The sequence below is a fragment of the Triturus cristatus genome, chromosome 5_2, assembly GCF_964204655.1.
Source record: "Triturus cristatus chromosome 5_2, aTriCri1.1, whole genome shotgun sequence".
In the NCBI taxonomy this organism is placed as follows: domain Eukaryota; kingdom Metazoa; phylum Chordata; class Amphibia; order Caudata; family Salamandridae; genus Triturus; species Triturus cristatus.
The window spans coordinates 552,573,410-552,592,062 of record NC_140588.1 but is presented as its reverse complement, the minus strand read 5'-3'; the positions used below and the strand labels follow the sequence as shown (position 1 = coordinate 552,592,062).

Genomic DNA, 18,653 nt, shown 5'->3' with positions numbered 1-18,653 from the left:
ACTGTTCTTTCACATCCACATTGTAAACATGAGTTTATTTTCCTTTCTCATCTATATGGCCAGTAATGAGATAGTTCATGTTTGCTGATTTCTTAGCTGACAACATGCTGGACTTACACAGTGCATTTCATTGTAAATGTCTTTTAAAGTGAATTTCAGATTCACACCTTTGACATGTCTTTCAAAAGATTCAACTTTTTTGGTTGTGGATTTACTGTTGAAAATCAGTGTGTAAAATCTTTGTACGTCTGAATTTCAAGATTATTATTCAAACTGCACATCTTCGGTCCCCGTAATACAAAGTTTGACTCCTCAAGTTTTGTTTTAATGAATGCTTTGCAATGAAAAAGTTCCTTGTTCGCCTTAACAATAACAGTAAGATTTTAAAAAGTAATGTCTTGCATCAGGCCCCTGTGATGAGTTTGAGAAACCAGAGTGAGTTTGTAAAATCTCTCATTATTTTGAGCCATTTAGTTTCCAGGTATTGTAAAATTTCTATTATTTGCTCACATCTAATAAACTTTTAGAGTATAATCAATAAATTAATTGTTCACCCTACCGGTATTAGATATGTGATATTAATGAATACACTTGAAAGAAAATGATTTGGTCAAGAGTCATAAAATGTTCCGACCGAGATTTGAACTCGGATCATTGGATTCAAAGTCCAAAGTGCTAACCATTACACCATGGAACCTCCCATGTGAAAGGAGCATAAACTGCTGCAGGAATGTGGAAATGTCAAAGTTTTTAATATTCTACTGTCAAAGAGAAACTGTATTGGATTGCTTTCCTATTCTGGTAAACTTTTGCATATTGAACTATGTTGGGGAAGGATGTTGCCCAAAAGACTCAAATAACGTTATAACTCTGTTGAACAGTGGTTTTTATGTGAGATAATATTTTTCAATGAAAGATAAGTTGCCCCCTGAGGCAAATCTCTTCTGTCAAAATGGAAAGCTCACCCTGGTACGGGAGGGTGGATGGTGTCATGGTTAGCACTCTGGACTCTGAAAACAGGGATCTGAGTACAAATTTCAGTGGGACTTATCTGAACTTTACAATTTTCTTTTCCATTCAGTTCTTAGAAGTTTTATTTGGAACAACATCACATTTACTTATAAACATGTAAAAATCAACCTGTACATATGTATCTCTGTATATATAGCTATATGTCTCTGTATATTTATAGGAAAATATAAACATATAGATTATAAAAATAAATATAATTAGTGGAGGTGAAAATCATGAACAGTTGTTGCCTCTCAGCATTTGAAACATGAGTTTCTACTTCTTTCTCTTTTATATGTCCTGAAATTGAGATAGTCACTTTTTACTCAGTATTGATCCAACAATACAGTTTATGTATATAAAGCATATCATATGATTTGTGAACAATGTTCAAAAATTAGAATTTGATCAGTACCTGTGATGCCTCCGACCAAAAGCTTATATTTTACGATTGGAGATCAACTGTTGTAAATCAGCATGAAAAACATTTTCTTTTCACGATTTCCATACTAATATAAAACAACATTTTTACTAGCTGAATGAGATCATCATTTGGGTTCCTCTATGTTTGATTGAAGAAAACTTCTCATTCAAAATGTGCTATTTTCGCCTTATCAATAGCGGGAAAGCTTAAAAAAGTGATGCTGTGAATCACCCATCTGAAATGCGTTTGAGAAAATCAGAATATGATTTTATAATGGCTAACTACTTTGTGAAGAAATTTGATGTCAAAGTATTTTAAAGTTTGTATTGATGTAACTTGTTCAAGCTGATGCACATTTTGAAAGCATTCAATAATTGACTCTTTCAACCTACTGGTGTTGGATTTGAGCTATCAATGAACAAAGATGAAGAAATGGAAAAGCTCAAGAGTAATAAAAAAAGTCCCTCCAAGGTTTCAAATCGGATCATTGGATGCAAAGTCCAAATTGCCAACCATTGCTCTATGGAGCCACCCATGCAGGAGACAGAGACATTGCTTCAGTAGTCTGGAAATGTAGACTGTTTTATTATGCTACAGGCAAAGATGAACATTGTGATATAACTTTTATATTCAGATAAACATTTGAATATTTAACACTTTTATAGAGAATATAGCTGAAAAGAATCAAATCACATTAAAGCTCTATCCACTATGACCATTCAAATGAGATATCTTTTTATCAATATAAGAGAAGGCCATCACTGATGCGCTCTCTTTTGTCTCAATGGAAACGTCACTCTTGTGTGAGAGGGTTCCATGGTGTAATGGTTAGCACTCTGGACTCTGAATCCAGCGATCCGAGTTCAAATCTCGGTGGGACCTACTACAATTATGAGATTCACTGTTTAACTCATTTTTTAGAATTTGGTGCAGAAAAAACATAATATCAATGTTTTATACTGATGCGTATGAACGCATAAGTATGTATAGATGCATACATAGCTTTATCCGTCTAGATAGCTGTTAGACAATATGAACATATCAATTATTCATTAACATAAATATTGAAGCTGAACCTAGAAACTGTTCTTTCACATCCACATTGTAAACATGAGTTTATTTTCCTTTCTCATCTATATGGCCAGTAATGAGATAGTTCATGTTTGCTGATTTCTTAGCTGACAACATGCTGGACTTACACAGTGCATTTCATTGTAAATGTCTTTTAAAGTGAATTTCAGATTCACACCTTTGACATGTCTTTCAAAAGATTCAACTTTTTTGGTTGTGGATTTACTGTTGAAAATCAGTGTGTAAAATCTTTGTACGTCTGAATTTCAAGATTATTATTCAAACTGCACATCTTCGGCCCCCGTAATACAAAGTTTGACTCCTCAAGTTTTGTTTTAATGAATGCTTTGCAATGAAAAAGTTCATTGTTCGCCTTAACAATAACAGTAAGATTTTAAAAAGTAATGTCTTGCATCAGGCCCCTGTGATGAGTTTGAGAAACCAGAGTGAGTTTGTAAAATCTCTCATTATTTTGAGCCATTTAGTTTCCAGGTATTGTAAAATTTCTATTATTTGCTCACATCTAATAAACTTTTAGAGTATAATCAATAAATTAATTGTTCACCCTACCGGTATTAGATATGTGATATTAATGAATACACTTGAAAGAAAATGATTTGGTCAAGAGTCATAAAATGGTCCCACCGAGATTTGAACTCGGATCATTGGATTCAAAGTCCAAAGTGCTAACCATTACACCATGGAACCTCCCATGTGAAAGGAGCATAAACTGCTGCAGGAATGTGGAAATGTCAAAGTTTTTAATATTCTACTGTCAAAGAGAAACTGTATTGGATTGCTTTCCTATTCTGGTAAACTTTTGCATATTGAACTATGTTGGGGAAGGATGTTGCCCAAAAGACTCAAATAACGTTATAACTCTGTTGAACAGTGGTTTTTATGTGAGATAATATTTTTCAATGAAAGATAAGTTGCCCCCTGAGGCAAATCTCTTCTGTCAAAATGGAAAGCTCACCCTGGTACGGGAGGGTGGATGGTGTCATGGTTAGCACTCTGGACTCTGAAAACAGGGATCTGAGTACAAATTTCAGTGGGACTTATCTGAACTTTACAATTTTCTTTTCCATTCAGTTCTTAGAAGTTTTATTTGGAACAACATCACATTTACTTATAAACATGTAAAAATCAACCTGTACATATGTATCTCTGTATATATAGCTATATGTCTCTGTATATTTATAGGAAAATATAAACATATAGATTATAAAAATAAATATAATTAGTGGAGGTGAAAATCATGAACAGTTGTTGCCTCTCAGCATTTGAAACATGAGTTTCTACTTCTTTCTCTTTTATATGTCCTGAAATTGAGATAGTCACTTTTTACTCAGTATTGATCCAACAATACAGTTTATGTATATAAAGCATATCATATGATTTGTGAACAATGTTCAAAAATTAGAATTTGATCAGTACCTGTGATGCCTCCGACCAAAAGCTTATATTTTACGATTGGAGATCAACTGTTGTAAATCAGCATGAAAAACATTTTCTTTTCACGATTTCCATACTAATATAAAACAACATTTTTACTAGCTGAATGAGATCATCATTTGGGTTCCTCTATGTTTGATTGAAGAAAACTTCTCATTCAAAATGTGCTATTTTCGCCTTATCAATAGCGGGAAAGCTTAAAAAAGTGATGCTGTGAATCACCCATCTGAAATGCGTTTGAGAAAATCAGAATATGATTTTATAATGGCTAACTACTTTGTGAAGAAATTTGATGTCAAAGTATTTTAAAGTTTGTATTGATGTAACTTGTTCAAGCTGATGCACATTTTGAAAGCATTCAATAATTGACTCTTTCAACCTACTGGTGTTGGATTTGAGCTATCAATGAACAAAGATGAAGAAATGGAAAAGCTCAAGAGTAATAAAAAAAGTCCCTCCAAGGTTTCAAATCGGATCATTGGATGCAAAGTCCAAATTGCCAACCATTGCTCTATGGAGCCACCCATGCAGGAGACAGAGACATTGCTTCAGTAGTCTGGAAATGTAGACTGTTTTATTATGCTACAGGCAAAGATGAACATTGTGATATAACTTTTATAATCAGATAAACATTTGAATATTTAACACTTTTATAGAGAATATAGCTGAAAAGAATCAAATCACATTAAAGCTCTATCCACTATGACCATTCAAATGAGATATCTTTTTATCAATATAAGAGAAGGCCATCACTGATGCGCTCTCTTTTGTCTCAATGGAAACGTCACTCTTGTGTGAGAGGGTTCCATGGTGTAATGGTTAGCACTCTGGACTCTGAATCCAGCGATCCGAGTTCAAATCTCGGTGGGACCTACTACAATTATGAGATTCACTGTTTAACTCATTTTTTAGAATTTGGTCTAGAAAAAACATAATATCAATGTTTTATACTGATGCGTATGAACGCATAAGTATGTATAGATGCATACATAGCTTTATCCGTCTAGATAGCTGTTAGACAATATGAACATATCAATTATTCATTAACATAAATATTGAAGCTGAACCTAGAAACTGTTCTTTCACATCCACATTGTAAACATGAGTTTATTTTCCTTTCTCATCTATATGGCCAGTAATGAGATAGTTCATGTTTGCTGATTTCTTAGCTGACAACATGCTGGACTTACACAGTGCATTTCATTGTAAATGTCTTTTAAAGTGAATTTCAGATTCACACCTTTGACATGTCTTTCAAAAGATTCAACTTTTTTGGTTGTGGATTTACTGTTGAAAATCAGTGTGTAAAATCTTTGTACGTCTGAATTTCAAGATTATTATTCAAACTGCACATCTTCGGTCCCCGTAATACAAAGTTTGACTCCTCAAGTTTTGTTTTAATGAATGCTTTGCAATGAAAAAGTTCCTTGTTCGCCTTAACAATAACAGTAAGATTTTAAAAAGTAATGTCTTGCATCAGGCCCCTGTGATGAGTTTGAGAAACCAGAGTGAGTTTGTAAAATCTCTCATTATTTTGAGCCATTTAGTTTCCAGGTATTGTAAAATTTCTATTATTTGCTCACATCTAATAAACTTTTAGAGTATAATCAATAAATTAATTGTTCACCCTACCGGTATTAGATATGTGATATTAATGAATACACTTGAAAGAAAATGATTTGGTCAAGAGTCATAAAATGGTCCCACCGAGATTTGAACTCGGATCATTGGATTCAAAGTCCAAAGTGCTAACCATTACACCATGGAACCTCCCATGTGAAAGGAGCATAAACTGCTGCAGGAATGTGGAAATGTCAAAGTTTTTAATATTCTACTGTCAAAGAGAAACTGTATTGGATTGCTTTCCTATTCTGGTAAACTTTTGCATATTGAACTATGTTGGGGAAGGATGTTGCCCAAAAGACTCAAATAACGTTATAACTCTGTTGAACAGTGGTTTTTATGTGAGATAATATTTTTCAATGAAAGATAAGTTGCCCCCTGAGGCAAATCTCTTCTGTCAAAATGGAAAGCTCACCCTGGTACGGGAGGGTGGATGGTGTCATGGTTAGCACTCTGGACTCTGAAAACAGGGATCTGAGTACAAATTTCAGTGGGACTTATCTGAACTTTACAATTTTCTTTTCCATTCAGTTCTTAGAAGTTTTATTTGGAACAACATCACATTTACTTATAAAAATGTAAAAATCAACCTGTACATATGTATCTCTGTATATATAGCTATATGTCTCTGTATATTTATAGGAAAATATAAACATATAGATTATAAAAATAAATATAATTAGTGGAGGTGAAAATCATGAACAGTTGTTGCCTCTCAGCATTTGAAACATGAGTTTCTACTTCTTTCTCTTTTATATGTCCTGAAATTGAGATAGTCACTTTTTACTCAGTATTGATCCAACAATACAGTTTATGTATATAAAGCATATCATATGATTTGTGAACAATGTTCAAAAATTAGAATTTGATCAGTACCTGTGATGCCTCCGACCAAAAGCTTATATTTTACGATTGGAGATCAACTGTTGTAAATCAGCATGAAAAACATTTTCTTTTCACGATTTCCATACTAATATAAAACAACATTTTTACTAGCTGAATGAGATCATCATTTGGGTTCCTCTATGTTTGATTGAAGAAAACTTCTCATTCAAAATGTGCTATTTTCGCCTTATCAATAGCGGGAAAGCTTAAAAAAGTGATGCTGTGAATCACCCATCTGAAATGCGTTTGAGAAAATCAGAATATGATTTTATAATGGCTAACTACTTTGTGAAGAAATTTGATGTCAAAGTATTTTAAAGTTTGTATTGATGTAACTTGTTCAAGCTGATGCACATTTTGAAAGCATTCAATAATTGACTCTTTCAACCTACTGGTGTTGGATTTGAGCTATCAATGAACAAAGATGAAGAAATGGAAAAGCTCAAGAGTAATAAAAAAAGTCCCTCCAAGGTTTCAAATCGGATCATTGGATGCAAAGTCCAAATTGCCAACCATTGCTCTATGGAGCCACCCATGCAGGAGACAGAGACATTGCTTCAGTAGTCTGGAAATGTAGACTGTTTTATTATGCTACAGGCAAAGATGAACATTGTGATATAACTTTTATATTCAGATAAACATTTGAATATTTAACACTTTTATAGAGAATATAGCTGAAAAGAATCAAATCACATTAAAGCTCTATCCACTATGACCATTCAAATGAGATATCTTTTTATCAATATAAGAGAAGGCCATCACTGATGCGCTCTCTTTTGTCTCAATGGAAACGTCACTCTTGTGTGAGAGGGTTCCATGGTGTAATGGTTAGCACTCTGGACTCTGAATCCAGCGATCCGAGTTCAAATCTCGGTGGGACCTACTACAATTATGAGATTCACTGTTTAACTCATTTTTTAGAATTTGGTCTAGAAAAAACATAATATCAATGTTTTATACTGATGCGTATGAACGCATAAGTATGTATAGATGCATACATAGCTTTATCCGTCTAGATAGCTGTTAGACAATATGAACATATCAATTATTCATTAACATAAATATTGAAGCTGAACCTAGAAACTGTTCTTTCACATCCACATTGTAAACATGAGTTTATTTTCCTTTCTCATCTATATGGCCAGTAATGAGATAGTTCATTTTTGCTGATTTCTTAGCTGACAACATGCTGGACTTACACAGTGCATTTCATTGTGAATGTCTTTAAAAGTGAATTTCAGATTCACACCTTTGACATGTCTTTCAAAAGATTCAACTTTTTTGGTTGTGGATTTACTGTTGAAAATCAGTGTGTAAAATCTTTGTACGTCTGAATTTCAAGATTATTATTCAAACTGCACATCTTCGGTCCCCGTAATACAAAGTTTGACTCCTCAAGTTTTGTTTTAATGAATGCTTTGCAATGAAAAAGTTCCTTGTTCGCCTTAACAATAACAGTAAGATTTTAAAAAGTAATGTCTTGCATCAGGCCCCTGTGATGAGTTTGAGAAACCAGAGTGAGTTTGTAAAATCTCTCATTATTTTGAGCCATTTAGTTTCCAGGTATTGTAAAATTTCTATTATTTGCTCACATCTAATAAACTTTTAGAGTATAATCAATAAATTAATTGTTCACCCTACCGGTATTAGATATGTGATATTAATGAATACACTTGAAAGAAAATGATTTGGTCAAGAGTCATAAAATGGTCCCACCGAGATTTGAACTCGGATCATTGGATTCAAAGTCCAAAGTGCTAACCATTTCACCATGGAACCTCCCATGTGAAAGGAGCATAAACTGCTGCAGGAATGTGGAAATGTCAAAGTTTTTAATATTCTACTGTCAAAGAGAAACTGTATTGGATTGCTTTCCTATTCTGGTAAACTTTTGCATATTGAACTATGTTGGGGAAGGATGTTGCCCAAAAGACTCAAATAACGTTATAACTCTGTTGAACAGTGGTTTTTATGTGAGATAATATTTTTCAATGAAAGATAAGTTGCCCCCTGAGGCAAATCTCTTCTGTCAAAATGGAAAGCTCACCCTGGTACGGGAGGGTGGATGGTGTCATGGTTAGCACTCTGGACTCTGAAAACAGGGATCTGAGTACAAATTTCAGTGGGACTTATCTGAACTTTACAATTTTCTTTTCCATTCAGTTCTTAGAAGTTTTATTTGGAACAACATCACATTTACTTATAAAAATGTAAAAATCAACCTGTACATATGTATCTCTGTATATATAGCTATATGTCTCTGTATATTTATAGGAAAATATAAACATATAGATTATAAAAATAAATATAATTAGTGGAGGTGAAAATCATGAACAGTTGTTGCCTCTCAGCATTTGAAACATGAGTTTCTACTTCTTTCTCTTTTATATGTCCTGAAATTGAGATAGTCACTTTTTACTCAGTATTGATCCAACAATACAGTTTATGTATATAAAGCATATCATATGATTTGTGAACAATGTTCAAAAATTAGAATTTGATCAGTACCTGTGATGCCTCCGACCAAAAGCTTATATTTTACGATTGGAGATCAACTGTTGTAAATCAGCATGAAAAACATTTTCTTTTCACGATTTCCATACTAATATAAAACAACATTTTTACTAGCTGAATGAGATCATCATTTGGGTTCCTCTATGTTTGATTGAAGAAAACTTCTCATTCAAAATGTGCTATTTTCGTCTTATCAATAGCGGGAAAGCTTAAAAAAGTGATGCTGTGAATCACCCATCTGAAATGCGTTTGAGAAAATCAGAATATGATTTTATAATGGCTAACTACTTTGTGAAGAAATTTGATGTCAAAGTATTTTAAAGTTTGTATTGATGTAACTTGTTCAAGCTGATGGACATTTTGAAAGCATTCAATAATTGACTCTTTCAACCTACTGGTGTTGGATTTGAGCTATCAATGAACAAAGATGAAGAAATGGAAAAGCTCAAGAGTAATAAAAAAAGTCCCTCCAAGGTTTCAAATCGGATCATTGGATGCAAAGTCCAAATTGCCAACCATTGCTCTATGGAGCCACCCATGCAGGAGACAGAGACATTGCTTCAGTAGTCTGGAAATGTAGACTGTTTTATTATGCTACAGGCAAAGATGAACATTGTGATATAACTTTTATATTCAGATAAACATTTGAATATTTAACACTTTTATAGAGAATATAGCTGAAAAGAATCAAATCACATTAAAGCTCTATCCACTATGACCATTCAAATGAGATATCTTTTTATCAATATAAGAGAAGGCCATCACTGATGCGCTCTCTTTTGTCTCAATGGAAACGTCACTCTTGTGTGAGAGGGTTCCATGGTGTAATGGTTAGCACTCTGGACTCTGAATCCAGCGATCCGAGTTCAAATCTCGGTGGGACCTACTACAATTATGAGATTCACTGTTTAACTCATTTTTTAGAATTTGGTCTAGAAAAAACATAATATCAATGTTTTATACTGATGCGTATGAACGCATAAGTATGTATAGATGCATACATAGCTTTATCCGTCTAGATAGCTGTTAGACAATATGAACATATCAATTATTCATTAACATAAATATTGAAGCTGAACCTAGAAACTGTTCTTTCACATCCACATTGTAAACATGAGTTTATTTTCCTTTCTCATCTATATGGCCAGTAATGAGATAGTTCATTTTTGCTGATTTCTTAGCTGACAACATGCTGGACTTACACAGTGCATTTCATTGTGAATGTCTTTAAAAGTGAATTTCAGATTCACACCTTTGACATGTCTTTCAAAAGATTCAACTTTTTTGGTTGTGGATTTACTGTTGAAAATCAGTGTGTAAAATCTTTGTACGTCTGAATTTCAAGATTATTATTCAAACTGCACATCTTCGGTCCCCGTAATACAAAGTTTGACTCCTCAAGTTTTGTTTTAATGAATGCTTTGCAATGAAAAAGTTCCTTGTTCGCCTTAACAATAACAGTAAGATTTTAAAAAGTAATGTCTTGCATCAGGCCCCTGTGATGAGTTTGAGAAACCAGAGTGAGTTTGTAAAATCTCTCATTATTTTGAGCCATTTAGTTTCCAGGTATTGTAAAATTTCTATTATTTGCTCACATCTAATAAACTTTTAGAGTATAATCAATAAATTAATTGTTCACCCTACCGGTATTAGATATGTGATATTAATGAATACACTTGAAAGAAAATGATTTGGTCAAGAGTCATAAAATGGTCCCACCGAGATTTGAACTCGGATCATTGGATTCAAAGTCCAAAGTGCTAACCATTACACCATGGAACCTCCCATGTGAAAGGAGCATAAACTGCTGCAGGAATGTGGAAATGTCAAAGTTTTTAATATTCTACTGTCAAAGAGAAACTGTATTGGATTGCTTTCCTATTCTGGTAAACTTTTGCATATTGAACTATGTTGGGGAAGGATGTTGCCCAAAAGACTCAAATAACGTTATAACTCTGTTGAACAGTGGTTTTTATGTGAGATAATATTTTTCAATGAAAGATAAGTTGCCCCCTGAGGCAAATCTCTTCTGTCAAAATGGAAAGCTCACCCTGGTACGGGAGGGTGGATGGTGTCATGGTTAGCACTCTGGACTCTGAAAACAGGGATCTGAGTACAAATTTCAGTGGGACTTATCTGAACTTTACAATTTTCTTTTCCATTCAGTTCTTAGAAGTTTTATTTGGAACAACATCACATTTACTTATAAAAATGTAAAAATCAACCTGTACATATGTATCTCTGTATATATAGCTATATGTCTCTGTATATTTATAGGAAAATATAAACATATAGATTATAAAAATAAATATAATTAGTGGAGGTGAAAATCATGAACAGTTGTTGCCTCTCAGCATTTGAAACATGAGTTTCTACTTCTTTCTCTTTTATATGTCCTGAAATTGAGATAGTCACTTTTTACTCAGTATTGATCCAACAATACAGTTTATGTATATAAAGCATATCATATGATTTGTGAACAATGTTCAAAAATTAGAATTTGATCAGTACCTGTGATGCCTCCGACCAAAAGCTTATATTTTACGATTGGAGATCAACTGTTGTAAATCAGCATGAAAAACATTTTCTTTTCACGATTTCCATACTAATATAAAACAACATTTTTACTAGCTGAATGAGATCATCATTTGGGTTCCTCTATGTTTGATTGAAGAAAACTTCTCATTCAAAATGTGCTATTTTCGTCTTATCAATAGCGGGAAAGCTTAAAAAAGTGATGCTGTGAATCACCCATCTGAAATGCGTTTGAGAAAATCAGAATATGATTTTATAATGGCTAACTACTTTGTGAAGAAATTTGATGTCAAAGTATTTTAAAGTTTGTATTGATGTAACTTGTTCAAGCTGATGGACATTTTGAAAGCATTCAATAATTGACTCTTTCAACCTACTGGTGTTGGATTTGAGCTATCAATGAACAAAGATGAAGAAATGGAAAAGCTCAAGAGTAATAAAAAAAGTCCCTCCAAGGTTTCAAATCGGATCATTGGATGCAAAGTCCAAATTGCCAACCATTGCTCTATGGAGCCACCCATGCAGGAGACAGAGACATTGCTTCAGTAGTCTGGAAATGTAGACTGTTTTATTATGCTACAGGCAAAGATGAACATTGTGATATAACTTTTATATTCAGATAAACATTTGAATATTTAACACTTTTATAGAGAATATAGCTGAAAAGAATCAAATCACATTAAAGCTCTATCCACTATGACCATTCAAATGAGATATCTTTTTATCAATATAAGAGAAGGCCATCACTGATGCGCTCTCTTTTGTCTCAATGGAAACGTCACTCTTGTGTGAGAGGGTTCCATGGTGTAATGGTTAGCACTCTGGACTCTGAATCCAGCGATCCGAGTTCAAATCTCGGTGGGACCTACTACAATTATGAGATTCACTGTTTAACTCATTTTTTAGAATTTGGTCTAGAAAAAACATAATATCAATGTTTTATACTGATGCGTATGAACGCATAAGTATGTATAGATGCATACATAGCTTTATCCGTCTAGATAGCTGTTAGACAATATGAACATATCAATTATTCATTAACATAAATATTGAAGCTGAACCTAGAAACTGTTCTTTCACATCCACATTGTAAACATGAGTTTATTTTCCTTTCTCATCTATATGGCCAGTAATGAGATAGTTCATTTTTGCTGATTTCTTAGCTGACAACATGCTGGACTTACACAATGCATTTCATTGTAAATGTCTTTTAAAGTGAATTTCAGATTCACACCTTTGACATGTCTTTCAAAAGATTCAACTTTTTTGGTTGTGGATTTACTGTTGAAAATCAGTGTGTAAAATCTTTGTACGTCTGAATTTCAAGATTATTATTCAAACTGCACATCTTCGGTCCCCGTAATACAAAGTTTGACTCCTCAAGTTTTGTTTTAATGAATGCTTTGCAATGAAAAAGTTCCTTGTTCGCCTTAACAATAACAGTAAGATTTTAAAAAGTAATGTCTTGCATCAGGCCCCTGTGATGAGTTTGAGAAACCAGAGTGAGTTTGTAAAATCTCTCATTATTTTGAGCCATTTAGTTTCCAGGTATTGTAAAATTTCTATTATTTGCTCACATCTAATAAACTTTTAGAGTATAATCAATAAATTAATTGTTCACCCTACCGGTATTAGATATGTGATATTAATGAATACACTTGAAAGAAAATGATTTGGTCAAGAGTCATAAAATGGTCCCACCGAGATTTGAACTCGGATCATTGGATTCAAAGTCCAAAGTGCTAACCATTACACCATGGAACCTCCCATGTGAAAGGAGCATAAACTGCTGCAGGAATGTGGAAATGTCAAAGTTTTTAATATTCTACTGTCAAAGAGAAACTGTATTGGATTGCTTTCCTATTCTGGTAAACTTTTGCATATTGAACTATGTTGGGGAAGGATGTTGCCCAAAAGACTCAAATAACGTTATAACTCTGTTGAACAGTGGTTTTTATGTGAGATAATATTTTTCAATGAAAGATAAGTTGCCCCCTGAGGCAAATCTCTTCTGTCAAAATGGAAAGCTCACCCTGGTACGGGAGGGTGGATGGTGTCATGGTTAGCACTCTGGACTCTGAAAACAGGGATCTGAGTACAAATTTCAGTGGGACTTATCTGAACTTTACAATTTTCTTTTCCATTCAGTTCTTAGAAGTTTTATTTGGAACAACATCACATTTACTTATAAACATGTAAAAATCAACCTGTACATATGTATCTCTGTATATATAGCTATATGTCTCTGTATATTTATAGGAAAATATAAACATATAGATTATAAAAATAAATATAATTAGTGGAGGTGAAAATCATGAACAGTTGTTGCCTCTCAGCATTTGAAACATGAGTTTCTACTTCTTTCTCTTTTATATGTCCTGAAATTGAGATAGTCACTTTTTACTCAGTATTGATCCAACAATACAGTTTATGTATATAAAGCATATCATATGATTTGTGAACAATGTTCAAAAATTAGAATTTGATCAGTACCTGTGATGCCTCCGACCAAAAGCTTATATTTTACGATTGGAGATCAACTGTTGTAAATCAGCATGAAAAACATTTTCTTTTCACGATTTCCATACTAATATAAAACAACATTTTTACTAGCTGAATGAGATCATCATTTGGGTTCCTCTATGTTTGATTGAAGAAAACTTCTCATTCAAAATGTGCTATTTTCGCCTTATCAATAGCGGGAAAGCTTAAAAAAGTGATGCTGTGAATCACCCATCTGAAATGCGTTTGAGAAAATCAGAATATGATTTTATAATGGCTAACTACTTTGTGAAGAAATTTGATGTCAAAGTATTTTAAAGTTTGTATTGATGTAACTTGTTCAAGCTGATGGACATTTTGAAAGCATTCAATAATTGACTCTTTCAACCTACTGGTGTTGGATTTGAGCTATCAATGAACAAAGATGAAGAAATGGAAAAGCTCAAGAGTAATAAAAAAAGTCCCTCCAAGGTTTCAAATCGGATCATTGGATGCAAAGTCCAAATTGCCAACCATTGCTCTATGGAGCCACCCATGCAGGAGACAGAGACATTGCTTCAGTAGTCTGGAAATGTAGACTGTTTTATTATGCTACAGGCAAAGATGAACATTGTGATATAACTTTTATATTCAGATAAACATTTGAATATTTAACACTTTTATAGAGAATATAGCTGAAAAGAATCAAATCACATTAAAGCTCTATCCACTATGACCATTCAAATGAGATATCTTTTTATCAATATAAGAGAAGGCCATCACTGATGCGCTCTCTTTTGTCTCAATGGAAACGTCACTCTTGTGTGAGAGGGTTCCATGGTGTAATGGTTAGCACTCTGGACTCTGAATCCAGCGATCCGAGTTCAAATCTCGGTGGGACCTACTACAATTATGAGATTCACTGTTTAACTCATTTTTTAGAATTTGGTGTAGAAAAAACATAATATCAATGTTTTATACTGATGCGTATGAACGCATAAGTATGTATAGATGCATACATAGCTTTATCCGTCTAGATAGCTGTTAGACAATATGAACATATCAATTATTCATTAACATAAATATTGAAGCTGAACCTAGAAACTGTTCTTTCACATCCACATTGTAAACATGAGTTTATTTTCCTTTCTCATCTATATGGCCAGTAATGAGATAGTTCATGTTTGCTGATTTCTTAGCTGACAACATGCTGGACTTACACAGTGCATTTCATTGTAAATGTCTTTTAAAGTGAATTTCAGATTCACACCTTTGACATGTCTTTCAAAAGATTCAACTTTTTTGGTTGTGGATTTACTGTTGAAAATCAGTGTGTAAAATCTTTGTACGTCTGAATTTCAAGATTATTATTCAAACTGCACATCTTCGGTCCCCGTAATACAAAGTTTGACTCCTCAAGTTTTGTTTTAATGAATGCTTTGCAATGAAAAAGTTCCTTGTTCGCCTTAACAGTAACAGTAAGATTTTAAAAAGTAATGTCTTGCATCAGGCCCCTGTGATGAGTTTGAGAAACCAGAGTGAGTTTGTAAAATCTCTCATTATTTTGAGCCATTTAGTTTCCAGGTATTGTAAAATTTCTATTATTTGCTCACATCTAATAAACTTTTAGAGTATAATCAATAAATTAATTGTTCACCTTACCGGTATTAGATATGTGATATTAATGAATACACTTGAAAGAAAATGATTTGGTCAAGAGTCATAAAATGGTCCCACCGAGATTTGAACTCGGATCATTGGATTCAAAGTCCAAAGTGCTAACCATTACACCATGGAACCTCCCATGTGAAAGGAGCATAAACTGCTGCAGGAATGTGGAAATGTCAAAGTTTTTAATATTCTACTGTCAAAGAGAAACTGTATTGGATTGCTTTCCTATTCTGGTAAACTTTTGCATATTGAACTATGTTGGGGAAGGATGTTGCCCAAAAGACTCAAATAACGTTATAACTCTGTTGAACAGTGGTTTTTATGTGAGATAATATTTTTCAATGAAAGATAAGTTGCCCCCTGAGGCAAATCTCTTCTGTCAAAATGGAAAGCTCACCCTGGTACGGGAGGGTGGATGGTGTCATGGTTAGCACTCTGGACTCTGAAAACAGGGATCTGAGTACAAATTTCAGTGGGACTTATCTGAACTTTACAATTTTCTTTTCCATTCAGTTCTTAGAAGTTTTATTTGGAACAACATCACATTTACTTATAAACATGTAAAAATCAACCTGTACATATTTATCTCTGTATATATAGCTATATGTCTCTGTATATTTATAGGAAAATATAAACATATAGATTATAAAAATAAATATAATTAGTGGAGGTGAAAATCATGAACAGTTGTTGCCTCTCAGCATTTGAAACATGAGTTTCTACTTCTTTCTCTTTTATATGTCCTGAAATTGAGATAGTCACTTTTTACTCAGTATTGATCCAACAATACAGTTTATGTATATAAAGCATATCATATGATTTGTGAACAATGTTCAAAAATTAGAATTTGATCAGTACCTGTGATGCCTCCGACCAAAAGCTTATATTTTACGATTGGAGATCAACTGTTGTAAATCAGCATGAAAAACATTTTCTTTTCACGATTTCCATACTAATATAAAACAACATTTTTACTAGCTGAATGAGATCATCATTTGGGTTCCTCTATGTTTGATTGAAGAAAACTTCTCATTCAAAATGTGCTATTTTCGCCTTATCAATAGCGGGAAAGCTTAAAAAAGTGATGCTGTGAATCACCCATCTGAAATGCGTTTGAGAAAATCAGAATATGATTTTATAATGGCTAACTACTTTGTGAAGAAATTTGATGTCAAAGTATTTTAAAGTTTGTATTGATGTAACTTGTTCAAGCTGATGCACATTTTGAAAGCATTCAATAATTGACTCTTTCAACCTACTGGTGTTGGATTTGAGCTATCAATGAACAAAGATGAAGAAATGGAAAAGCTCAAGAGTAATAAAAAAAGTCTCTCCAAGGTTTCAAATCGGATCATTGGATGCAAAGTCCAAATTGCCAACCATTGCTCTATGGAGCCACCCATGCAGGAGACAGAGACATTGCTTCAGTAGTCTGGAAATGTAGACTGTTTTATTCTGCTACAGGCAAAGATGAACATTGTGATATAACTTTTATATTCAGATAAACATTTGAATATTTAACACTTTTATAGAGAATATAGCTGAAAAGAATCAAATCACATTAAAGCTCTATCCACTATGACCATTCAAATGAGATATCTTTTTATCAATATAAGAGAAGGCCATCACTGATGCGCTCTCTTTTGTCTCAATGGAAACGTCACTCTTGTGTGAGAGGGTTCCATGGTGTAATGGTTAGCACTCTGGACTCTGAATCCAGCGATCCGAGTTCAAATCTCGGAGGGACCTACTACAATTATGAGATTCATTGTTTAACTCATTTTTTAGAATTTGGTCTAGAAAAAACATAATATCAATGTTTTATACTGATGCGTATGAACGCATAAGTATGTATAGATGCATACATAGCTTTATCCGTCTAGATAGCTGTTAGACAATATGAACATATCAATTATTCATTAACATAAATATTGAAGCTGAACCTAGAAACTGTTCTTTCACATCCACATTGTAAACATGAGTTTATTTTCCTTTCTCATCTATATGGCCAGTAAGGAGATAGTTCATTTTTGCTGATTTCTTAGCTGACAACATGCTGGACTTACACAGTGCATTTCATTGTGAATGTCTTTAAAAGTGAATTTCAGATTCACACCTTTGACATGTCTTTCAAAAGATTCAACTTTTTTGGTTGTGGATTTACTGTTGAAAATCAGTGTGTAAAATCTTTGTACGTCTGAATTTCAAGATTATTATTCAAACTGCACATCTTCGGTCCCCGTAATACAAAGTTTGACTCCTCAAGTTTTGTTTTAATGAATGCTTTGCAATGAAAAAGTTCCTTGTTCGCCTTAACAATAACAGTAAGATTTTAAAAAGTAATGTCTTGCATCAGGCCCCTGTGATGAGTTTGAGAAACCAGAGTGAGTTTGTAAAATCTCTCATTATTTTGAGCCATTTAGTTTCCAGGTATTGTAAAATTTCTATTATTTGCTCACATCTAATAAACTTTTAGAGTATAATCAATAAATTAATTGTTCACCCTACCGGTATTAGATATGTGATATTAATGAATACACTTGAAAGAAAATGATTTGGTCAAGAGTCATAAAATGGTCCCACCAAGATTTGAACTCGGATCATTGGATTCAAAGTCCAAAGTGCTAACCATTACACCATGGAACCTCCCATGTGAAAGGAGCATAAACTGCTGCAGGAATGTGGAAATGTCAAAGTTTTTAATATTCTACTGTCAAAGAGAAACTGTATTGGATTGCTTTCCTATTCTGGTAAACTTTTGCATATTGAACTATGTTGGGGAAGGATGTTGCCCAAAAGACTCAAATAACGTTATAACTCTGTTGAACAGTGGTTTTTATGTGAGATAATATTTTTCAATGAAAGATAAGTTGCCCCCTGAGGCAAATCTCTTCTGTCAAAATGGAAAGCTCACCCTGGTACGGGAGGGTGGATGGTGTCATGGTTAGCACTCTGGACTCTGAAAACAGGGATCTGAGTACAA

At 33.5% G+C, this 18,653-nt stretch overlaps 11 non-coding genes across 11 annotated transcripts; 6 read left to right on the top strand and 5 right to left on the bottom strand.

Annotated features, from left to right (window-relative positions):
• The first annotated feature begins 2,245 nt into the window (after positions 1–2,245).
• Positions 2,246–2,317, top strand: TRNAQ-CUG (transfer RNA glutamine (anticodon CUG)). Its single transcript has one exon. It is a non-coding gene; the product is annotated as a tRNA-Gln (tRNA).
• An 825-nt stretch (positions 2,318–3,142) lies between these two features.
• TRNAQ-UUG (transfer RNA glutamine (anticodon UUG)) lies at positions 3,143–3,214 on the bottom strand. Its single transcript has one exon. It is a non-coding gene; the product is annotated as a tRNA-Gln (tRNA).
• A 1,548-nt stretch (positions 3,215–4,762) lies between these two features.
• TRNAQ-CUG (transfer RNA glutamine (anticodon CUG)) lies at positions 4,763–4,834 on the top strand. Its single transcript has one exon. It is a non-coding gene; the product is annotated as a tRNA-Gln (tRNA).
• Positions 4,835–5,659: 825 nt separating this feature from the next.
• Positions 5,660–5,731, bottom strand: TRNAQ-UUG (transfer RNA glutamine (anticodon UUG)). The gene has a single exon. It is a non-coding gene; the product is annotated as a tRNA-Gln (tRNA).
• Positions 5,732–7,279: 1,548 nt separating this feature from the next.
• TRNAQ-CUG (transfer RNA glutamine (anticodon CUG)) lies at positions 7,280–7,351 on the top strand. The gene has a single exon. It is a non-coding gene; the product is annotated as a tRNA-Gln (tRNA).
• Positions 7,352–9,796: 2,445 nt separating this feature from the next.
• On the top strand, positions 9,797–9,868 carry TRNAQ-CUG (transfer RNA glutamine (anticodon CUG)). The gene has a single exon. It is a non-coding gene; the product is annotated as a tRNA-Gln (tRNA).
• Positions 9,869–10,693: 825 nt separating this feature from the next.
• TRNAQ-UUG (transfer RNA glutamine (anticodon UUG)) lies at positions 10,694–10,765 on the bottom strand. Its single transcript has one exon. It is a non-coding gene; the product is annotated as a tRNA-Gln (tRNA).
• Positions 10,766–12,313: 1,548 nt separating this feature from the next.
• On the top strand, positions 12,314–12,385 carry TRNAQ-CUG (transfer RNA glutamine (anticodon CUG)). The gene has a single exon. It is a non-coding gene; the product is annotated as a tRNA-Gln (tRNA).
• Positions 12,386–13,210: 825 nt separating this feature from the next.
• TRNAQ-UUG (transfer RNA glutamine (anticodon UUG)) lies at positions 13,211–13,282 on the bottom strand. The gene has a single exon. It is a non-coding gene; the product is annotated as a tRNA-Gln (tRNA).
• A 1,548-nt stretch (positions 13,283–14,830) lies between these two features.
• TRNAQ-CUG (transfer RNA glutamine (anticodon CUG)) lies at positions 14,831–14,902 on the top strand. Its single transcript has one exon. It is a non-coding gene; the product is annotated as a tRNA-Gln (tRNA).
• An 825-nt stretch (positions 14,903–15,727) lies between these two features.
• Positions 15,728–15,799, bottom strand: TRNAQ-UUG (transfer RNA glutamine (anticodon UUG)). The gene has a single exon. It is a non-coding gene; the product is annotated as a tRNA-Gln (tRNA).
• Between the last annotated feature and the right edge of the window lie 2,854 nt (positions 15,800–18,653).